Source organism: Oncorhynchus mykiss, chromosome 7 (genome assembly GCF_057628025.1).
Source record: "Oncorhynchus mykiss isolate SJ-2025 chromosome 7, ASM5762802v1, whole genome shotgun sequence".
Taxonomy (NCBI): domain Eukaryota; kingdom Metazoa; phylum Chordata; class Actinopteri; order Salmoniformes; family Salmonidae; genus Oncorhynchus; species Oncorhynchus mykiss.
In genome coordinates this window covers 14,019,186-14,041,258 of record NC_143028.1, presented here as the reverse complement: position 1 = coordinate 14,041,258, position 22,073 = coordinate 14,019,186, and the positions used below count along the sequence as shown (strand labels likewise).

The 22,073-nt window shown below is 41.5% G+C and overlaps 1 long non-coding RNA gene across 2 annotated transcripts; it reads left to right on the top strand.

Moving 5' to 3' along the window:
- Positions 1-60: 60 nt before the first annotated feature.
- On the top strand, positions 61-21,623 carry LOC118965376 (uncharacterized). Of its 2 annotated transcripts, none has more exons than XR_016497107.1 (3): positions 61-480; positions 1,509-1,694; positions 18,496-21,623. It is a non-coding gene; the product is annotated as an uncharacterized LOC118965376 (long non-coding RNA). The 2 variants fall into 2 exon arrangements; XR_005052702.2 differs by lacking the exon at positions 18,496-21,623 and adding an exon at positions 2,182-3,538.
- The last annotated feature ends 450 nt before the right edge of the window (positions 21,624-22,073 follow it).

Below are 22,073 nucleotides of genomic sequence, written 5' to 3'. Positions count from 1 at the left end.
AACCTGTCTATTCCATGTCAGCCTGTCTTAGGATCTGTTAAAATGTAGTTGAATTTGGTTGGTTAGTGTCAAATTCAGCCTATTAAGTACAACTTGTCTGAGGTATTCTGAGAAATGGGACAACCTTTGACCTAGGTAATGTTTTATGGTATTTGATCCTTGTGTAATTTTGTAATCTCATTCAGTCTCCCGGAAACGTTGGATGCATTGAAATCATCTGCACAGCCAATGTGTTATACCTTTCGAGATGCCAGTGGATTAATACAATGATATAAATGATGACACTTTTCCACACTTGATCTAAAGCTCAGCACATTCATGCTTAATGTTACAGCTAGATCAAAGTTAACAGAGGCATTTTCCTCTTGTTCTGAAAGCCCACTTGCAACTGCTGAGTGTGTAACTTCTCTCTGGCCACAACTTTTTGGCAGTCTCATATTGAAGGAAGCGCTATGTTGTTGACCGATTGCCATGGAGCCGGTGAGTCTTTACTTCGCTTGTACACTGTCTTCAATCACATACTGGACACTGGCTTATCAGTCCATGCTATGCTTATCTGTATTTCCTTTAACGAACAAGTCAAGTCATGGAATGGGTGTGGATATGAACTTTACTCACTTTTGTGGACAAACTTTGCTAGCATTTTTCTATAAGAATTTTGGGAAAATGGATGTCCAGGACTAAATTGATTCAGAGTAGAGAGGGCGGTATCTGCTGTTGCTATCCATACGATATGAAATAGATACGGTATTAACTGCGTTATGGCTTTAACCTATACCCACATGATAAATACATCCAGTCAACCATGCCAACGGTCACCCAAGCGGGGGAAGGAACTGTAATGAGATCTTTCAAATAAAATGTAAGGTAGAAAGATCTGGCACAAAGCACTGACCCTCCCACTCCTCCCAGTCTCAGATATGTCTCCTCTCACCTATTGGCCTATATTTCCTAACCACTTTCCCATGTGGGCCAATCAGCCACTTTCACTCCTGTGACCTTAAGAGTAAACATGAGCCAAAAAGCAAACAGTAGGATGTTAGTTCAACCAGAGGTTAGCACCAATGGCTGTAAGGTCTATTTATGTTGTACCAAACACTAAATAACAGATCCTTCACCTTGCCCCTGCATTCAATATGAACCACTGCAGTTGTTTAGGAATGCAGGCATTGATTGCCCTTACTGTTTCAGACTCGCTCCTCCTTCATGCTCAACTAACATTCAAATGTCTCACACTTTACAGTAGTGAATACTGTATTAGTGCTGGTTGGTTTGAACTGCCAACAGACTTTATGACAGGTGATCTGTCATTCTTAACGCAGTGCAGATGAAGTTTGGTCTAGATGTCTCAATTTGAACTTTAACACAATGGACTCTACGAATTGCTATTGCAAGGTGTGCAGTCGTGTTATCTTTATACATTGATTGTTGACAAGTTTTATGATATTTATTGGAAACTGAATGTTTTATTGGAATGGCTTCACAAAAATATCTTCTCTCTAAAACAGGAATTTATGTGGCAGCCAGATGAACAGACCCCAAGGCAAAGTCAACCTTGAAGACAGGTACCAAAGCACTTATCAGACTGTCGGCTCACGTGACAAAATACAGACAGAGAAAGGCAAATCACAAAGTTGCCACAACGTCTAGATCCCTGCACAAAAGATAAGGCTGTCACCATGGAGATCAGTGAGGTCAGTTTAATTTGTGAGCCCCTCTCAACCACCTACACACTCAATTCTAGGCTACAGTGATGGATAATTCACCTTTTCTGTGGGTATACAGTCTGCCTCCGATGGAGGCTGCTGAGGGGAGGACAGCTCATAATAATGGCTGGAATGCAGTATTATGGCTGAAACGGAGTGAAAGGAATGCTATCAAACACATGAAAACAAAAACAAAAAAGGTGCTTGATACCATTCCATTGTCTCCATTCCGGCCATTCATTTGAGTCGTCCTCCCCTCAGCAGCCTCCACTGCTGCAAACATATCCACAAGTGTTTGATATTTTCCCAGACATTCATGTCCACCTTGGAGCATCACCATATCTGAAACACACACACACACACACACACACACACACACACACACACACACACAGATTTGTACTCTCATAGTACCCATGTCAGAATCTCTTGGGGTATGTGTGCAATAGTGGCTTCTTTCTGGGCTTCTCCCCAGATCAGCAGGCCTCCCATTAGACTGAGACTGACTGAAGGAGACAAGGCGGTGAGTGTGCGCTGGTGCATCTAAGGCCCGTGAGGCAGCCCCTTCCACACACAGTGTGACTCATGTGATCCAAGGCTTTGACTAAAAGAATAAGGAGGACTCCTTTAGGGGGCTTGCTGCCTTCACTAGTTGCTTCCTTGTTGTTGTTTTCCCCCCCGGGAGGCATATGGTTTCATGTCGCTTTGTTTTTATGTAGGACAGGGAGCGTTTGTTGATGTTGGAGTTTGGGGAAAGAGTGCTAACTCACTCGCTAAGATGTTGTTCCATTTGGGGAAATATGGTGGAGATTCGAGCCGTGACATTCTGAGAACTATTTCGGTGACAACAAGCGACTAAACAGATGATATTCCCGTTTCATTTACTACACACCGGTGATCCTTACAGTATACATAAGTTGTATACATTAGTTGAAGGTGTTTATTTTTCTAGCTTAGATTTAATCTGTCATGGTCTTGTTTCTGTAGAGTTTATTCTGGATTTTACTTTTATTATAGTAAAATCATGTAGACATTTGGAAATTACATTCACTATTGCCCATGCTTCAGCTAACTATCTCTCTCTCTTACAATAACTTGAATCCCCATTCTCCAACAGTATAGTACATCTGTTTTGAAAGTTATCCTCCGATTGTTGCAAAGTGATTAATATCAATGGCTTAAATGTGGAGAGCTCTTCTCATGATTACTAAGCACTTTCCTTCTCTGGATCACTGGACATGGTCAGTGAATAGATATTTAAACTACTTAGAGTATTAGCTACAGTTACAATTGTCAGGAAAGCGGATTAGAATTTACTGTGAAGATTAAAAGCTCGAGTAACCCTTGGTTCTGTTAGCCCCACAACAAAAGCTATCGCCACCTCATGCAAATTTAACGTGTCCCTGCAAGATACCTGGGGAGTCCAACAGCTTGAGTATACTGTGTTCTGGGTATAAAGATGATCCCAACATCAACCAGTTAACCAGATTTCAAATGGTCCAATAATTTTGAGTGACCTCTTTTATCGAAAACACATCTGTAAAAAGTCATTATCCTCTTAATTCATATAATCGAACGCACTGGCAATGAGGGTACAATTCTGTGTGCAGCTGAAGTATTGAAATCACTATTTTTCTGTTCTGCATAATGTTTCCATTAATCTTCTTGAGGACCTTTTTTATGTTATTATATGGCAGGATGCCAGTTCAACACTGCGGTTCCTCAGAGGTTGACTCACATTGCCAGGTGTCGTCTGGCAGAGATGGAAGTCAGATATACTGTGGATTATTTTCAAATAAATTGATGTGAGAATTGTTTATTAATCCTTAAGAGTATTTGTATGCATTTGTATTTATTAGAGATCCCCATTAGCTGTTGCCAAGGCAGTAGCTATTCTTCCTGGGTTCCAAACACATTAAGGCACTTACATTACATATAAAACAAAAGATAAAACAGTACACCATATAACATTATTACACCACTACATATCTACAGTACAACATGTATAATACCACCATTCAAAAATATTACAATGTACGTGTGTGTAGAGTGAGTGTTCAAGCGCCTGTGTGCGTATGCGTGTGTCTGTACCTTTGTGTGTGTCTCTTCACAGTCCCCACTGTTACACAATGCATATTTTTCCATGTTTTTTAATCTGATCATACTGTTTGCATCAGTTACCTGATGTGGAATAGAGTTCCATGTAGTCGTGGCTCTATGTAGTACTGTGCGCCTCCAATGGTCTGTTCTGGACTTGGGGACTGTGAAGAAGACCCCTGTTGGCATGTCTTGTAGGGTATGCATGGGAACTGTGTGCTTGTAGTTTAAACAGACAGTACACACAACCTGTCAACACTTCTTACAAAAACAAGTGATGAAGTCAGTATCTCTTCCACTTTGAGCCATGAGAAATTGACATGCATATCATTAATGTTAGCTCCCTGTGTACTTTTAAGGACCAGACGTGCTGCCCTCTTCTGAGCCAATTGTAATTTTCCTAAGTCCTTCTTTGTGGCATCTGACCACAGGACTGAACAGTAGTCCAGCTATGACAAAACTATGGCCTGTAGAACCTGCCTTGTTGATAGTGTTGTTAAGAAGGCAGAACAGTGCTTTATTATGGACGGACTTCTCCTCATCTTAGCTTCTGTTGTATCAATATGTTTTGACAATGAAAGTTTACATCTAGTTTTGCCTCAAGCAGTTTAGTCACCTCAATTTGCAAAATTTTCACATTATTCATTACAAGATTTAATGAAGACTTAGTGAACAATTTGTAACAAATACAATGCTTTTAGTTTTTGACATATTTAGGACTAACTTATTCCTTGCCGCCTACTCTGAAACTAAATTAAATTCAAGATGTGGCACATAGGAGTGGCAATATAGTCCTCGTCAAAATCTGTCAGTTTAAGCAAGAGATATATTTTTTTGCATGGGCTGCATCTCAATCCACCGCATCTGCCTATGTCGGCCTTCTGCATCTGCCTATGTCGGCCTTCTGCATCTGCCTATGTCGGCCTTCTGCATCTGCCGTGGAAAGTGTAAAAGCTACAGCTGTGTTTGTCAGACCAGAAAATCGGTCTTCTCATGAAAACATCTGTAGCGTCCGAACAGTTTGGTCCACAAACTAATATGATCACTTTAGGGAAAGATGAGATTTTCACGAACACAATGTGTCACAACTGTCATGGGATTCATCTGAGGGTGACCCGGTTAAAAAAAAATATGGAAGTATGGAGGTAGATTTGTGCCAATGAAAGAAATAGTTAAATATGTGTAAAAAAAAACACAAAAAAAACGAAAGAAATTCCTGGGCTTTCTTATCTATATTTTGACTGTTTTGCCATTTATGAACGTGTTATTCAATGTGTTTCTATGGGCTGTAGTAGTGAAGGCCAAATTCAATATTTTATCATCTTTTATTATTATTTTTTGCTTAGTAGAATCCCCCCCCCCCCACCCCCATCAAAGGTTTAGGATCAACAGTCCTAGAATTAAACTAGTGAATTAATTCCCCCATAGGGGTCTTTGTAGTTTGTGATAACTGTGGGCTTTCTTTTCATGTGGTGATTTCAGTTGTTCAAGCTGTCTGATGTTGTGTTCTGTTAACATTTAGAGGTATTGTTCTGCTACCTAAGTGACAACATTGCATGCCTAAGTTGCACTCTAAATATTCTCTCCACATTGTTAAAAAGCAGATGAGCACATGTTTACTTTGACCATTTATTATGAAAGGGAGAGATAAGAGGAAATTATTTTAGTATTTCAAAAGGAAATGCACGACAAAGAGATAAGGAAGCTAGATAGGGACCGCTTGGAGGACCTTAAAACGTGGCTCAAATACACAACAATGAATAGTTCCAGCTCTTTGAGGAGGAATTGTAATGCAACGAATTGGCTGTAATTTATGCAGTGTCTCGCATTTCATTATTGCCATATTATACCTGTCGGCCTTAAAGGGGCATGGTGCAGTTGCTAAATACCTATTTTTTTACTTTTAAATCAATGATATATACCCATTGATTCTTGAACTATATGACTTATAGCCTCATAAGCTTGTAGTTCAACTGTTGTACACCATCAGAACCCAAAATATAAGCTTGGGTTATGCCTTTGTTTGTAAACGCTGTATACGTAAACAAACACTGTATAGCCTCAAAACATGGTTAAAACTAGAATTGTTATATAATGAATGGTCGGTCCTTGTATCCATAGCTCTGTCCATGAGTTTGAGAGTGGTTATATTTTTCCCAGACCCGTCCCTCAGCTGTTTACCAAATCAGTGGCGTGGTGCCTCTTTGTTATTGTTGGGACTGCAGATCGCCCCTTTAAGTAAAGTGTAACCTACATGGAATTCTAAAACTGTCCAATTTAGGAGGCAAGCCTTTGTAACCATATTTCACTTTATCTACCCACACTATCCTTTGTCGTCTGGCACATTTGGATCCCCAGGACAAGGACAGTCTTTTCTTATGCATCATCTATGTTCATTAAGTCCACCATTAAGGGTACCACAAGAGTGTAACTGAGTGTAACTGTTTTCACAAAACCCTGGGCCTCTCTTCTATTCAAAGGGTACTTTTTAAGGTTTATTTGACCAACTGGTGTTCTTGCTGTAGTGACGAAGAGATTCTCTCAGCTATCCAAATGCAATTTTTCTAAATGTCACCTGTGCTCATAAGGAATCGATGGGCAAATGAATATGATAACAACACTGCAACCTAATGCGATGGTCCATGATTAGATATCAACATTGCTGCATGTTACTGACACGGATTTCATTTGATACATGCTTTACCTAGAGGATTAGAACCCAAAAAGACATCTCTATATTTACGTGGCAATGTATTACACAACTTCCATTGCTAAGCACACACAGGATTTAGTGTTTGTTTGAAATAATGTTCTTCAAATTAACCAGACTTAGACTGTCAAATGTATTTACTATTTAATAGATGTGTCACCCCAGGCTAAAGGCGTGTCCCATCACGTTCGGGATAATACACTGTTTTGTTAAAACTGTTCCATTTTTTTTTACCTTTATTTAACTAGGCAAGTCAGTTAAGAACAAATTCTTATTTTCAATGACGGCCTAGGAACAGTGGGTTAACTGCCTGTTCAGGGGCAGAACGACAACCTTCTGGTTGCTAGTCCAACGCTCTAACCACTAGGCTACCCTGCCGCAACCCGTGGTAAATAGTGGAATATACTGTATATGAAGAGAGCGCAGTATGTGCCTTTTTAGGATTAAAACAGACCAAAATAGAAATCTTTTCTCAATACTCCACAAAAGGCCAAGGTATATCAATGATTCCACCAGAGATGAGTGAATGTGTGACCTTCACTACATGCTCAGAGGGACTGGTACAACTTTTTAGATCAATAGAAGAAGACGAAAAGTAAGATAATTGATGTAGATAATGCACTGGTAGTCAGCAGCATCAGCAATAACTGTCTATACCCGAAGAGCCTCAGGCAGATTCTAAATACTCTCTTGTATTATCCTCTCTTGTCTTCCTGTGAGCTCACCAAAATAACCATGTAACCCCATGCATATGTATACATGCCTATACATTTTGTCTGAGGAAACCATTCAGTAGATGCCATGTGAATGGCATCAAATGACATGCAAATTATTGGTTGAGGATATGTTGTATTGCGACTTAATTATCTGTATTGTGAAATAATTCATACCCTGGTAGAAAACACTGGTACCGCTGAGACCAGTACCGCCGAGACAGGTTATTGGAATGATTGGTCAGGGTGATTGATCTCTGGCTGACTTGGTGTCACTCCGTAGGAACACTTAGCCGCTGCTGAAGTTTCAACCATTAGCTCCCTCCACATAGGAACTTGACTTGGGTTGCCATAGAAACTAGGATTTATTTAAAGCTTGGTAATAACGCTGGGATGAGAGGAGTAAAGTTTTGGCCCTGTGGTGCGGAGAAGAGGTCAGCATCGAATTGCAACTTGGTGATAGATTGACACATGGAAAGGTTCTGAGAAAATAAATACAACGAATAATATAAGCATTTCCCGTGTGGCTCAGTTAGTAGAGCATGGAGCTGGCAATGCCAGAGTTGTGGGTTCGATTCCCGTCGGGGGACCAGTACGAAGAAGTTTGAAAATGTATCCACTCACTACTGTAAGTCTCTCTGGAGATGAGGGTCTACTAAAATGTAAAAGCTTTTCAGAAAATGAAATGCTAAAATCATACCTTTGACATTTGCATATGGAAGAGTAGGATCCCCAAGTCATTATTTTTGTCCAGTATGCATTACATTGAAAATGAGTAATGTGGTGATTTTTGCATATTGACTATATTGGAGAGGCAATTTTATTCTATTTCATGAACTATCACATTGTATTCCATGTGCATGGGTGTATCGTGCCCCTCGGGAGGGTTCCTTGTCAATGCTTTGAGGCAACATCTTAAAAGTCAATGGAAAAATCAGTGAATCGGTGATAAGATGCAGCAGATATCAGAGAGCTAGGCTCTAATTTGTAATGGGAATTCTCAGAGCACAGTGTGAGACCAGGTAGGAGTTTGGGTGGTACATCTCCAACTGTGTGAACAATTACTAATTACAGTAGACTGATTAATTCTAGATTCCACTGATGTAGATGGATCTTACAGCCACGGGCCACAGAATAAGCCTGCTTGATGAGACAGAGTATGGTGAATTCATTATGAAAATGAACATTGAGTACCCAAATGTTCTTCTTGCCTGTGTTTGTATCTTTGACGCACTTCCCAAAACTTTGCAGGTTGATGATTTCATTACTCTCTTTTTGGATATTGAGTACTCAGGTCAAACATACTTTGCCCAGGTAACAGTCAATTGTGAGAGCTTTTTCACTGACCGAAAATGGGACCCTTAATCGCTTATAAAAAAAAAAGTATCTTCACATCCCATCTTTCACCCCAAAGGAGTCTTAACATTATCCATTAAGATGTCATTTTTAGATGGAAATTGAGACATTTATTCTAATCATTTTCCTTGGAGTCCCATTGACCCATTTCTGAAGCCCCAAGAGATTTCTGTTGTCAGTGGCACACTGCAGAAGAGAGATTACTCTGAAACCGTGGCCTTCGCTCGCACAAAGGTAATAATACATAGGTATTATTTGATTTTCACGGGGAGAAACCGTCGTACAATTAGCAATAGCACTCTCGAGGGGCTTAATTCAATCCACAGCGGTGCCCAGGTCCATGGGATAAGACACACGTCTATAAATAAGTATCATGTCATCATAGAGGTTTTTTTTTTCTTTAATGACGTTTGTTATTTTTGCTCCAACTCATTTTGAGTTCCCAGTGTTTCAACCCTAAAATATTTGCTGTATTATCAGGATTTTTCCAATAGCACTCAAATGATCAAATTGCTGAGTATTTATGCAAATATATTTCATGCAGGACAAGACACAATTAATTTTTTTTTTTTTTTTACATACTTGCTCAGATTACCAATGCCATATTCACAAACAGAGCCAGACACCACAACACACACCCACTCGTGTACAGCTCAAACACAAATAGAATGCAAGTAGAGGTCCTAAGACATATGTTGCTGTAAAAGTGAGGAGACAGACATAATCCCTTCAAATGCATCCTCATTTAAAAATGCTTATCTCTTGGGGTCTGTTCCCTGAATACTGTAAACCAACAGTCAAAGTGAAACATACAATCATGTGTTGGGAAGGGAGATAATTAATGCCACTGCATATAAATGCAGATTAACTGAGGGAATTTTTCAAAAGGATCAAAAATATCTTTAATGTAGCGATGGATGTTACTTATGCATTAGAACATTGTTCAGTGAGTATCTGAAATGTTCGATGGAGAAATTCCATTTCAGGGTTCACTGGCCTTTCTGGAGCCACTCATCCAGGCAGCTGTAATGTATGCCCTCGTAAAACTTGTCTATCGAATCAATTTCCCTATTTCAATTACCACCATTACGAAATGCGCCAGTATGTGTCAGTCTAGTTTCGCTTGTGCAAATAGATTAATTTAGTTTCACTCTGATCAAAGTCTACAGTATATAGAGTAAAACGGCATTTCATAAAAAGATAACTATATGTTTTATTTAAAGATAATGGCCCTGACCTCCACCCAGCCAGATATACACTCTAGTTTCTATTACGCTACTGCAATGTATTGTTGTTTTATGAGGTAAGTCGGCCTGTTGATGGCTTGTTGATCAATACATCCATCCGAGTCAACAGATGTAGGATCTTAATTTGATCACTCTTTTGTTGCTGAGAATTTTCCTGCACCACAGGACATGCAGATGAGCTCAATGATTTACATAAATTCACTGAAACCCTACATTAACACACTGTCATATTAACGGTTTTGCACATTTCATGTAGCCTAATTTTGGCCAGCTAATAGCCTCACCACTGATTAAGCAACATTATGGACTAAACGGTCAAATCCGGTTGCTGCAGATTATTCTGCTGCGACAACACTGGTCGAATTAAGATCCAAAATCTGTACGGAAGTCTATACGCTGACAAGTCCTTGAACAGAAGCCCTCTGAGGAGCTATACATAAAATTAAAAACAAGACAATTCATAAAGACCTAAAGGCTGGACGATATGTACAGTAATCCATGTCTGCTTTTAAAATACAACTAAGGGCTGACAAATAATTGCAAGGCCATATGACGTTCATATAGCAGGGAATAATGCATCAACAATGCAGAGTAGTGGTTGGTTACAAGGGGCCTCCGGTTATGCAGATGTGGCACTATAACACTCAGACATAAGGAGAAAGAGTCAATGGAATAGTCTAAGTATACCTCATGGTTTCTTGGAAAACAGGGTGTTGACATACAGTCCTTGCCGCAGCACACTGTGTTTTGACAACGCACACATATATTAACCCTCTCGAGGAATACCTTATTACATTCATCGCCACAGAGAACCCTTGTCAATAACTACACTCTCAACCGATTCAATTTCCCTGGCCTTATACAAGCTCCTACAGACAGGGGAGAAGACGTATGCATTGTCAACGGCAAATCTAATCAAGTGCCTTCCCGGGCATGTCCTCCTGTGCTTGTTTGTATTCAAGATGGTGGGCGCGTGACTGGTTCTCTTTAGAGACTTCTTAGCACCATTTGTTCTCTGTTCTGGATTGCTGCAGTCCTACAGGATTTGGAGTTAACATGTAATTATCAACAGATTTACACCCCAAGAAACCTAAGCTATTTTAGCTTCTACTTTCCAAATAATTACTTAAATTAATGTATTAAGCGCTCTGGCACAGAAAAACATTAACTGAGTTGGCAAGTGTCCTGGGAAAGTGCTGCATACTGCTGTTGCAGGTGTTGTCACACGAGGGACAGCAATATGATTTTTTAAAGCAGCGGCTGAAATCACCGCAGTGCTTAGATGAACTTTAGCAATGTCGGAAATCACTGCAATGCTCAAATCACTGCAATGCTTGGATTACACCTTCCTGTCATTGTAGTAACAATGCACGTGCTGTGAGGCTGGTGAGAAAAGTCAATGGGATTGGAGATATGATACACTACATGGCCAAAAGCTTGTTGAGCATCTCATCTCACAAAAGTTGCTGAAGTTTCTTTCAGAGGCAGTTTGGAACTCGGTAGTGAGTGTTGCAACCGAGGACAGAAGATTTTTACGTGCTGCTTCAGGACTTGGTGGTCCCGTTCTGTGAGCTTGTGTGGCCTATCACTTCGCAGCTGAGCCGTTGTTGGTCCTAGACGTTTCCTTTTCACAATAACAGCACTTACAGTTGACCTGGGCAGCTCTAGGAGGGCAGACATTTGATGAACTGACTTGTTGGAAAGGTGGCATCCTATGTTGGTGCAAAGTTAAAAGTCACTGATCTCGTCAATAAGGCTGTTCTACTGCCAATGTTTGTCCATGAAGATTGCATGGATGTATGCTCGATTTTATACACCTGTCAGCAACCGGTGTGGCTAAAATAGTCGAATCCACTAATTTGAACGGGTGTCCACATACTTTTGGCCATGTAGTGTATGTATATTTCCTTGCCCTAGGTTTTTTTGTGCATCTGGTGAGAATCAGCACTCACAACCTACACTCAGAGTTAATGTTTCTGCTATCACTTAGTTTATGGCTTTGTTCCAAGCCCATGGCAGAAATATGGGACATGTTGCTCCCATCTCCCATCTTTTATTCATAGATTGAATTTGACACATGAATATTATTGACATTTTTACATCACATTGTTCTTACTCATGGTGTGCCTTGAGAGACGATGCCATCTTGGAACTGTATTGACCTCTATTCATTTCTGTTAAAGCAATGCTAATGACAAGGACATCATAGACCTTCATCTCTCTGATGTTCTAGTACTTTAAGGTGCTGTAGCCCAGGGCCATGTTTTTCTCACTGGCATGTGTCACTGCCATTGGGAGAAAGGGATTGAATTGGCAATCTCATTTTGCATATCACTATCATATGATGCTTTATACCACTTGTGTTTCATGTTTATTTAATCTCTGCTATCAGAAATAGTATTGATTCACAGCCAGCCAATTCACGGAGCGACACTAGTCTTTAAAAAAAATTCCAACGCATTTTCTCCAATCAATGTTGCCTTGAAAGTAATCAATACTCCACACCAAAACATGAAATGACTTTGTTATCATTTGTCCAAATTGTTAGAGAACACATACAGTATAGCACGTACAAGGTTGCACAGAAACACACAACACACACACACACACAAGCAACACCACCAAAACGACCTCATTGAAGTAAGCAAGGGCTGCTGAGGAGAATGTAGCTTGCTACAAACATACATAATGAGAAGTGCAAGCTTTGTCATTTCTGAAGATAAAAGTGTTGTGATGAGAGCCGGAGACAATAGCGCCACATTAATCTTACAGACAAGTAGGTGAAGCTTAACATACTGTTCTCTACGCTGAAGCCTTTTTCCAGAGCTAGTCCCAGGCCTGCTTTATACCTGATTTATTCAACCAGCCTTTTTATCAGTGGAATTGATCCCCGTTTCCTGTTTGTCGCGAAGAGCAGATATCTGGGAACAGACATTCTATTAGAAGCAGCAATGCCCCCCCCCCCCCCTCAAGACGATCACAGTTGGAAGACAGATGGTGAGGTTTAAAGACAATTCTGTTTTGTTCAAAATTAGGTTTGCAGGATGGCTCTACTGCTTTAGATTACAGTGCTGTAAATATGAGGTTGTTATACTTTGAACATCAAAATGATATGGGTATACAGTACATGAATTGCTTTGGCCACATGTAAGAATCATACAGTATGATAATGAGTGTAAGTGACTGCATTTTTTTTTTGGGGGGGGGGGGATTATACTGTACGTAGCCCAACACAATGCGAGCACAAATACAGTTGAACACTATTCCCTGAAATCCATGTCCAATTGGTATTAAGGTTGTTTCTACTAGAAATGTAATAGCCAATGCCGTATTAATGGCATATCACTCCTCTGCCGTTGCTTCAGATGTGTTGGTTTTATAAAATGTCTATCTATAGGCTTACTAGAGCTACCACTGTGTCCACTAAAAACAAGCATCATACCTGGAGACTAAGGTTATTACAACAGCTTGAAATGACGACTCATGCTTGAGCACTACTCCTAAACCCAGCTGCAATACAATACCTGAGTCATGGTGCCACTCAACCACTACAATGCAGCTTTTCTACCCTACAGAATAATCTCTCATTCCCTCTATTTTGGCATCCTCTAGCAGTCTGCCGTCCTCTCTCCCTGGATAAGAGGACTTCACTAGAGCCCACTCTGTATTTATCTGTGACTGCCGAAGTGTCTGAGCTCATAAGGAACTCTTAATGCAGCCTCTGACAAGTGCCTCCTTCCTCACTAACGATGACAGAGGAAGTTCCCAGACAATCAGCGACTGCATCAGTCTTGGTAAGGGGGACCACACTGGAAGAGACAGGCGTTCAACTTTGTCTGCCAAAGCATAGCAGTCACTGGTTCTGCCTGGCCATGTACCGGAAACTCTTGTTTTTGCCGTTACTCCCAGCAACCCCGTCAATGTCTCCATTGCCTATGTAAACCATAGTATTGCTGCTGAGGAAATGGCGTTCTCTGTGCTCTATTTAGAGAGTATATATAACAAAAGCATCATACATTATGGGAGTGCAAATATGTAGAGACAGGGATAATATTAGGGATAATATTAACACATGTACTGTATCACTCAAGGTTGACCTAAAAGGCTTGTTATTGATGTTTGATGGGAGAATCTTGAGATGTCTCAACTTAAACTGTGTACGTTTTTTTGTTACTCAATTTGCATTTAGATTGCTGCAGATAAACCACAGTTTTCACTAGCAGCAATGCTAGTTGTATTGTGTCTTATCTCACCCTATAATCACAGACAGACACTTGAATATGGACACATGTACACACATGCATGCAAACATGCGCGTGCACACACACGCATGTACAGTACACACACACAGACCCAAAATGAATCATATTATGATATTTACGTACTGTCATAAGAAATATTGCTCATGGCTGTATTTCCAAGTCCAGTTACAAATCACCACTGCATACATCACATCATAACCACTCCACAGTAGACCTCCTAGGCTCCTAGAAGGGATGGCAAAAATAACCAGTGACAGTTTTTTAGTTGCCTTCAGCTGTCAGATCAAATATAGAATTATACCCTCAATCTGTGAGGCAGCCGGGACCGCTTCTGCTCTGTAACAAGCTCTGGCTGCTAAGTCCGATGCGTTGTTTCTCCTTGTAAAAGGACATATCCTAGTTTTGATCTGATCTCTGGGATGCTGTCTAAATGCCTGATGACAGTTATTTACAAAAAATATATACAGTACCAGTTAAAAGTTTGGACACACCTACTCATTCAAGGGTTTTACTTTATTTTTTGCTATTTTCTACATTGTAGAATAATAGTGAAGACATCACAACTATGACATAACACATATGGAATCATGTAGTAACAGTTCAAATAGGAGAAGAGAAATAACAGTCCATCATTACTTTAAGAGACAAAGGTCAGTCAATCGGAACATTTCAAGAACTTTGAAAGTTTCTTCAAGTGCAGTCGCAAAAACAATCAAGCGCTATGATGAAACTGGCTCTCATGAGGACCGCCACAGGGATGGAGGACCCAGAGTTACATCTGCTGCAAAGGACAAGTTCATTAGAGTTAACTGCAGTTTGAAAAGCCAAGGCTAGCTTTGGCTAAAAGTTCTGGGACACTGTAAAGTCCATGGAGAATAAGAACACCTCCTCCCAGCTGCCCACTGTACTGAAGATAGGAAACACTGTCACCACCAATAAATCCACTATAATTGAGAATTTCAATAAGCATTTTTCTACGGCTGGCCATGCTTTCCACCTGGCTACCCCTACCCCGGTCAAAAGCACTGCACCCCCCACAGCAACTCGCCCAAGCCTTCTCCATTTCTCCTTCACCCAAATCCAGTCAGCTGATGTTCTGAAAGAGCTGCAAAATCTGGACCCCTACAAATCAGCCGGGCTAGGCAATCTGGACCCTTTGTTTCAAAAATGATCTGCCGAAATTGTTGCCACCCCTATTACTAGCCTGTTCAACCTCTCTTTCATGACATCTGAGAATCCTAAAGATTGGACAGCAGCTGCAGTCATCCCCCTCTTCAAAGGGGGGGGACACTCTTGACCCAAACTGCTACAGACCTATATCTATCCTACCCTGCCTTTCTAAGGTCTTCGAAAGCCAAGTCAACAAACAGATTACCGACCATTTTGAATCCCACCATACCTTCTCCGCTATGCAATCTGGTTTCAGAGCTGGTCATGGGTGCACCTCAGCCACGATCAAGGTCCTAAACAATATCTTAACCGCCATCGATAAGAAACAATACTGTGCAGCCGTATTCATTGACCTGGCCAAGGCTTTCGACTCTGTCAATCACCACATCCTCATCTGCAGACTCGATAGCCTTGGTTTCTCAAACGATTAACTCGCCTGGTTCACCAACTACTTCTCTGATAGAGTTCAGTGTGTCAAATCGGAGGGCCTGATGTCCGGGCCACTGGCAGTCTCTATGAGGGTGCCACAGGGTTCAATTCTTGGACCGACTCTCTTCTCTGTATACATCAATGATGTCGCTCTTGCTGCTGGTGAGTCTCTGATCCAACTCTACGCAGACGACACCATTCTGTATACTTCTGGCCCTTCTTTGGACACTGTGTTAACAACCCTCCAGGCGAGCTTCAATGCCATACAACTCTTGTTCCATGGCCTCCAATTGCTCTTAAATACAAGTAAAACTAAATGCATGCTCTTCAACCGATCGCTGCCTGCACCTGTCCGCCTGTCCAACATCACTACTCTGGACGGTTCTGACTTAGAATATGTGGACAACTACAAATACCTAGGTGTCTGGTTAGACTGTAAACTCTCCTTCCAGACTCACATCAAACATCTCCAATCCAAATTAAATCTAGAATTGGCTTCCTATTTCGCAACAAAGCATCCTTCTCTCATGCTGCCAAACATACCCTTGTAAAACTGACCATCCTACCGATCCTCGACTTCGGCGATGTCATTTACAAAATAGCCTCCAATAGCCTACTCAATAAATTGGATGCAGTCTATCACAGTGCCATCCGTTTTGTCACCCAAGCCCCATATACTTGTCACGTTCTGACCTTAGTTCTTTTGTTATGTCTTTGTTTTAGTATGGTCAGGGCGTGAGTTGGGTGGGTTGTCTATGTTCCTTTTTCTATGATTTGGGATTTCTGTGTTTGGCCTGGTATGGTTCTCAATTAGAGGCAGCTTTCAATTGTTGTCCCTGATTGAGAACCATACTTAGGTAGCCAGGTTTCACTTTTCAGTTGTGGGTGCTTATTTTATGTGTCAGTGTGTTCCAAACAGAACTGTTTTGGTTTGTTATTTCACTTTGTTATTTTTTTATTTTGTCGTGTTCAGTTTCTTCTGTTAAATATGGACACTTACCACACTGCGCATTGGTCCTCCTCTCCTTCATACGACGACCGTTACAAAACCGTTCCTGTCCAACCCAGACAGGAAGATCACATCAGTGACTCAACCCACTCAGGTGAAGCACCCCTCCCAGGGACGGTATGAAAGAGCCCCAGTAAGCCAGTGACTCAGCCCCTGTAATAGGGTTAGAGGCAGAGAATCCCAGTGGAAAGAGGGGAACCGGCCAGGCAGAGACAGCAAGGGCGGTTCGTTGCTCCAGAGCCTTTCCGTTCACCTTCCCACTCCTGGGCCAGACTACACTCAATCATATGACCCACTGAAGAGATGAGTCTTCAGTAAAGACTTAAAGGTTGAGACCGAGTTTGCGTCTCTTACATGGGTAGGCAGACCATTCCATAAAAATGGAGCTCTATAGGAGAAAGCCCTGCCTCCAGCTGTTTGCTTAGAAATTCTAGGGACAATTAGGAGGCCTGCGTCTTGTGACCGTAGCGTACGTGTAGGTATGTACGGCAGGACCAAATCAGAGAGATAGGTAGGAGCAAGCCCATGTAATGCTTTGTAGGTTAGCAGTAAACCTTGATATCAGCCCTTGCCTTGACAGGAAGCCAGTGTAGGGAGGCTAGCACTGGAATAATATGATAACATTTTTTGCTTCTAGTCAGGATTCTAGCAGCCGTATTTAGCACTAACTGAAGTTTATTTTGTGCTTTATCTGGGTAGCCGGAAGGTAGAGCATTGCAGTAGTCTAACCTAGAATTGACAAAAGCATGGATACATTTTTCTGCATCATTTTTGGACAGAAAGTTTCTGATTTTTGCAATGTTACGTAGATGAAAAAAAGCTGTCCTTGAAATGATCAGGATATGTTCTTCAAAAGAGAGATCAGGGTCCAGAGTAACGCCGAGGTCCTTCACAGTTTTATTTGAGACGACTGTACAACCATTAAGATTAATTGTCAGATTCAACAGAAGATCTCTTTGTTTCTTGGGACCTAGAACAAGCATCTCTGTTTTGTCCGAGTTTAAAAGTAGAAAGTTTGCAGCCATCCACTTCCTTATGTCTGAAACACATGCTTCTAGCGAGGGCAATTTTGGGGCTTCACCATGTTTCATTGAAATGTACAGCTGTGTGTCATCCGCATAGCAGTGAAAGTTAACATGTTTTCGAATGACATCCCCAAGAGGTCAAATATATAGTGAAAACAATAGTGGTCCTAAAACGGAACCTTGAGGAACACCGAAATTTACAGTTGATTTGTCAGAGGACAAACCATTCACAGAGACAAACTGATATCTTTCCGACAGATAAGATCTAAACCAGGCCAGAACTTGTCCGTGTAGACCAATTTGGGTTTCCAATCTCTCCAAAAGAATGTGGTGATCGATGGTATCAAAAGCAGCACTAAAGTCTAGGAGCACGAGGACAGATGCAGAGCCTCGGTCTGATGCCATTAAAAGGTAATTTACCACCTTCTCAAGTGCAGTCTCAGTGCTAGGATGGGGTCTAAAACCAGACTGAAGCATTCCGTATACATTGTTTGTCTTCAGGAAGGCAGTGAGTTGCTGCGCAACAGCCTTTTCTAAATTTTTTGAGAGGAATGGAAGAGAGATCGTCAGGTGAACTGACGATCTCCGCATATGTGGTTCACAACGTGAAGCATGGAGGATAAGGTGTGATGGTGTGGGGGTTCTTTGCTGGTGACACTGTCAGTGATTTATTTTGAATTCAAGGCACACAACCAGTATGGCCACCACAGAATTCTGCAGCGATACGCCATCCCATCTGGTTTAGTGGGACTATAATTTATTTTTCAACAGGACACTGACCTAAAACACACCTCCAGGATGTGTAAGGGCTATTTGACCAAGGAGAGTGATGGAGTGCTGCATCAGATTACCTGTTCTCCACAACACCTGATCTCAAACCAATTGAGATGGTTTGGGATGAGTTGGACCGCAGAGTAAAGGAAAAGCAGCTAACAAGTGCTCAGTATACCTGTATGTGGGAACTCCGTCAAGACTGTTGGAAAAGCATTCCTCATGAAGCTGGTTGAGAGAAGAGTGTGCAAAGCTGTCATCAAGGTAAAGGGTGGATACTTTGAAGAATCTAAAATATATTTTGATTTGTTTAACACTCTTTTGGTTACTACATGATTCCTAATGTATTATTTCACAGTTTTCATATCTTCACTATTATTCTACAATGTAGAAAATAGTGAAAATAAAGAAAAACCCTTGAATGAGTAGGTGTGTCCAAACTTGTGACTTGTGTCCAAACCGCCTCCAACGTAATTTTAGAGAATTTGGTAGTACGTCCAACCGGCCTCACAACCGCAGACCACGAGTGACTGCGCCAGCCCAGGACCTCCACATCCATCAGTTTCACCAGCAGGATCGTCTGAGACCAGACATCCGGACAGCTGATGAAACTGAGGACTATTTCTGTCTGTAATAAAGCCCTTTTGTGGGGAAAAATTCTGATTGGTTCTGATTGGTTGGCTCTGGCTCTCCAGTGAGTGAGCTGGCTCCCAAGTGGGTGGCCCTCAGACTCACCAATGGCTGCACCACTGCCCAGTTATGTGTAATCCATAGATTTGGGCCTAATTTATTTATTTCAGTTGACTGATTTCCTTATATGAACTGTAATTCAGTAAATCATTTAAATTGTTGCATGTTTCGTTAATATTTTTGTTCAGTATATAATGTAAATGCTTTATCAGATCTTCATGATTCTAAATTATTGCATGGCGGTTGACATCCATAATTCATTATTAGCAGATTCTGTAACACATGACATTTACAGGGAACAGGTCATTTCATTTTTTCTGTCACAGAGCTTGTGGAACAGCTCAGGGAGGCAGGGAAATGGGAACCATACCTTCCAAGTTGTGGTGCTGCAGATTTAGGAGGCGGCGGCAGATGACTCCACCCAGGGCTGGAGCCACGTGACAGCCATGTCTGTCTGTTCTAGGACTTGTTACTACAGATATCTGCGTATTTACTGCATTCCTGCTGACGAGCACAATACAGCTCTGAGAACATACTCACTTTATTCTAAATCTGATCAGCTACTGTCAAGTATGCGGTACATTACTATACACTGAGCATACAAACAGGCAAACCGTCAATACAGAACTAAGATCGAGTCGTACCACACCGGCTCTGACTCTCATCATGTGGCTGAGCCTGCAACCATTACAGACTACTAAGGGAAGGACAGCCGAGAGCTGCCGAGAGACAGATTACCAGGACGTGTAATGCACGCATGAGCTGACCAACTGGCAAGTGTCTTCACTGACATTTTCAACCTCCCCCTGTCCGAGTCTGTAATACCAAAATGTTTTAAGCAGACCACAGTAGTGCCTGTGCCCAAGAACACTAAGGTAACCTGCCTTAATGACTACCGACCCGTAGCACTCATGTCTGTAGCAATGAAGTGCTTTGAAAGGCTGGTCATGACTCACATCAACACCATCAACCCAGAAACCTGAGACCACTCCAATTTGCATACCACCACAACAGATCCACAGATGATGCAGTCTCTATTGCACTCCACACTGCTCTTTCCCACCTGGACAAAAGGAACACCTATGTGAGAATGCTAATCATTGACTACAGCTCAGCGTTCAACACCATAGTGCCCTCAAAGCTCATCAATAAGCTAAGGAACCTGGGACTAAACGCATCTGCAACTGGATCCTGGACTTCCTGACGGGCTGCACCCAGGTGGTAAGGGTAGGTAACAACACATCCGCCACGCTGATCCTCAATACAGGGGCCTGTCAAGAGTGCGTGCTCTGCCCCCTCCTGTACTCCCTGTGCACTCATGACTGCATGGACAGGCATGACCCCAACACCCTCATTCCATTTAGCGATGACACAACAGTGGTAGGCCTGATCACCAACAACAATGAGACAGCCTATAGGGAGGAGGTCAGAGACTTGGCCGTGTGGTGCCAGGAGAACATCCTCTCCCTCAACGTGATCAAGTCAAAGGAGAGGATTGTGGACTACAGGAAAAATCTGACTAAGCACGCCCCCATTCTCATCAATGGGGCTGCTGTGGAGCAGGTTGAGAGCTTCAAGTTCCTTGGTGTCCACATCACCAACAAACTAACATGGTCTAAGCACACCATGACAGTCGTGAAGTGGGCACGAAAAAACCTATTCCCCCTCAGGAGACTAAAAAGATTTGGCATGGGTCCTTTAGAAACAGGTATGGGGAGTCAGACATTTATTCGGGAACAGACATAGAACAAGACTGGAACAGCGTCAGCACACGGGTAACATGAGAATATGAAAAACAATGCAGCAGTGGGGAACAGAGCTGGGGAACTGACAAATATAGGGGAGGTAATAAACAGGTAGTTGAGTGAGTCCAGGTGAGTACAATATCGATGAAGCGTGTGACAAGGGAAGGCAGGTGTGCGTAATGCAGGGCAGCCTGGCGCCCTAGAGCGCCAGGTGGGAAGAGCAGGAGCAGGCGTGACAGTTGTATTCCCTCTCACCCTTTCCCTTCATTTGTGGACTTCAATGAACAACACACCAGTTGTATGTGACAAGGCGAAAAATCCTTTCCAAGCCAAACCATATAATAACCGCTACACACAGCCAGTGGTGTAAAGTACTTAACTAAAAGTACTTTAAAATACTACTTAAGTCGTTTTTATGGGGTATCTGTACTTTACATCTATATTTTCACTTCATTACTTTCCTAAAGAAAATAAAGTACTTTTTACTCCATACATTTTCCCTGACACCCAAAAGTACTCGTTACATTTTCACAGGAAAATGGTCCAATTCATGCTCTTATCAAGAAAACATCCCCGGTCATTCCTACTGCCTCTGTTCTGGCGGACTCACTAAACCCAAATGCTTGATTTGTAAATTTATGTCTGAGTGTTGGGGTGTGCCCCAGGCTATCCTTAAATAAAAAATGTAATAAATATTGTGCCGTCTGGTTTGCATAATGTAAGGAATCTGAAATTACTAATACATATTTTATATTTTAGCAATTCCATTCTTCTTTTGATATTTAAGTATATTTTAAACCAAATACTTTCAGACTTTTACTCAAATAATACTTTACCGGTGACTTTCACTTTAACTTCAGTTATTTACAGTGCCTTGCGAAAGTATTCGGCCCCCTTGAACTTTGCAACCTTTTGCCACATTTCAGGCTTCAAACATAAAGATATAAAACTGTCTTTTTTTGTGAAGAATCAACAACAAGTGGGACACAATCATGAAGTGGAACAACATTTATTGGATATTTCAAACTTTTTTAACAAATCAAAAACTGAAAAATTGGGCGTGCAAAATTATTCAGCCCCTTTACTTTCAGTGCAGCAAACTCTCTCCAGAAGTTCAGTGAGGATCTCTGAATGATCCAATGT